This window comes from Hippocampus zosterae, chromosome 4 (assembly GCF_025434085.1).
Source record: "Hippocampus zosterae strain Florida chromosome 4, ASM2543408v3, whole genome shotgun sequence".
Classification (NCBI taxonomy): domain Eukaryota; kingdom Metazoa; phylum Chordata; class Actinopteri; order Syngnathiformes; family Syngnathidae; genus Hippocampus; species Hippocampus zosterae.
Genome location: NC_067454.1, coordinates 8,418,521 through 8,421,021, shown reverse-complemented (window position 1 = coordinate 8,421,021; position 2,501 = coordinate 8,418,521). Strand labels below are relative to the sequence as shown.

The window sequence follows — 2,501 nt, the reverse complement described above, 5'->3', positions numbered from 1 at the left end:
TTATGCTTTTTCCCAGAGAAGACAACAAGAGGAAGGCTTGTTTCATCCCACTGAACAGCAGCAGACCGCCGGCAAGGCCTAACAATAACACTAAGCGCTGTTGATTCAGTCGACACTGTTTAGAAAACAAAAACATAACATCAGGCAAAATTTCTTTGGGCTGCATCATTTTTCTCAGTGTTGTGGAAACAGGAGTTCAGAAAATTCAAAGAGAAATTCTCCCACACATGTGACCACCCTTAAAAAATAAAATGAAATAAGGAAAAATAATCGAGTGTACTTGTATATACGTATTGTCAATAGATTGTAAGGGTGAATGGTTGCTTCATTATATGCGCCCTGCAAGTGGCTGACGACTAACTAAGGGTGTGCCATCATTGTTCTAGAAATAAATCAAACCCCATTCAAGTTTCTGACTCCACTTTCCACTCCAACTGATTTAAAAGGACCAAAAAAAGCTAAGATGCTACGGTATTAAAAACAAGGAGGCAAAAAAATACAACAAAAATGACGGCCACTTCAAGGAAAAGCGACCTAGACAAATATTTCTCGTTTTCATTCTTGCAGGGCATGTAGATAAAGAAGAGAAGATTGATTTCGTGGAAGAAGCATCAAAACAAGCAGCCCTTGAAGTATTCTGGGAGAGAAAAATTGGTCATGACGGATGAGTGGAGTGGATAAGAAGTGGCGATCGCTCAATGGATAAAGAGCAAGGGAGAGGACGTGCTCAGTGACTGCCAGACTGGAGCACTCTTGACAGCTTGCCGGTGCTCCAAACATAAGGCCTGTCTCCTCTGCTAACATGCCAGCCAGCTGCATGTTACATGGGTGGGAGGGGTTTCAGGGGGGTTGGGGGGGGGGGTGATGTCCCTGGGCATGACATCTTGACACGGGCGCCAAGTTGACAAATAGCTGGAGGTTTCCCCTCCTGTCTGCTTTCTGCTACAGCGGCCCTCGTCGACTGAATGAAATGAGGGGCTGAAGAGGGGGTTGGGGGGGGGGGGGGGGCTTCCGCGTGGACGTGGGGTTTGACACATCTACTGTCGGGTTGTGAGAGTGGGTAGCTCGGTGAGTGGGTGGAAGACTCAAATCTCAAAGGAGGACCGGGTGGCAGCGGCCTTTGTCGAGACACAACTATGTCATCGCTACGCAGCAGTGAACTCGGATTTGAAGCTAGTCAGTGTGTGAAGGAGTCAATAGAAATCCCAGCACAATCTATTTGGAGGCAGTCAGATCAACAAGTAGGAGAGTGAAGTACCGTACATATCACAGCCCATACCCTCACTGGCTGCCTGAACACTTTTCGGGATTTCATTGTAAGATTCTTTTGTTAGTTTTTAAATCCTTAAATGGTCCCATCCCACTTTAAGTCTCAGAACTCCTCCATTCCTACATACCAACTCAGGGCCTCAAATCAGCGAACCGGAGGGTACTGGAGGTACCGAGGGGTAAGCAGAGGCTCAGAGGGGATCGAGCCTTTTCCGTTGCTTGTCCCTAACTTTGGAATGAACTTCTGTTCAACATTCGGCAAGGCCCCTTGCTGTTCATTTTCAAAAATTGTCTTGAAATGCATTTATTGGTTTTTGTACTGGTTGTGTGTTTTTAATGTATTGTTTTCACTGTATAACTTATCTTTACTCTACATACAGCACTTCTTCCTTTAACTGGTATGGGCTGTGATCAAACACTGCAGTCATGTCGAGGACAGCGAATCAGGACCCGTTGTCTGCAAGATAATTTGCATATATTTCCCATCTACCCCTTCACCTTTGGCAAATAGTAGTCGTTGTCCTTATACTCGACCATCCTAAAGTAAGCGCACCTTCCAAGTCCATTTTCAGATTTTAAGTCTCTTAATGATTAGTGACAACGTACTGAATTGATAGCATTTGGTAGCTTAGTACCCGTGTAGGTGGTAAAATGTGCACCATGACTATAAAAGAGATGCAGATGGTACGCTACATATAAGCCTCAGACCTCAATGTATTATGTGCAACTTCGGTTACACACATACTAAAATTGGAACGATACAGAGAAGATTAGCATGGTTTCCCTGCGCAAGGATGACACGCACAATCGTGAAGCGTTTCCAATTTTTGGGGAGAGCAGAATTGGACTTATGTGCTCCCTCCTACGAGCTCCAGTTCGTACTTTTACAGGTACTGTACCGGTACTTTTCATAAGTGGCCGACCGTTGTCTCGTTTTTTTGTTACAATTCTTAAAAAGTGAAGCTTCAAGAGTGCCTGTTGCCAAAATGCACGTCCACTCAATGAATGTGGCACTCATTGCCAAGCCCTTTTTTTCCTCCACCCTAACCCCAATTTGAAACCATAACTCCGAATCCTAACTTTAACTCTCCACACCATAATCCTCTAACTCCCTACCTAAAAAAAAATCATGCAAAGAAACTGGACTACATGTTGAGTAAGTGAAAGTGAATGCCGTTCAGTATCCATCTGTGAACTGCAGTACATCATGAACTGCTTGTGAGCTGCTTCTC

The 2,501-nt window shown here is 44.5% G+C and overlaps 1 non-coding gene across 1 annotated transcript; it reads left to right on the top strand.

Annotated features, from left to right (window-relative positions):
- Window positions 1-1,990: 1,990 nt before the first annotated feature.
- Window positions 1,991-2,098, top strand: LOC127600110 (U6 spliceosomal RNA). Its single transcript, XR_007962276.1, has one exon. It is a non-coding gene; the product is annotated as a U6 spliceosomal RNA (small nuclear RNA).
- Window positions 2,099-2,501: the final 403 nt, after the last annotated feature.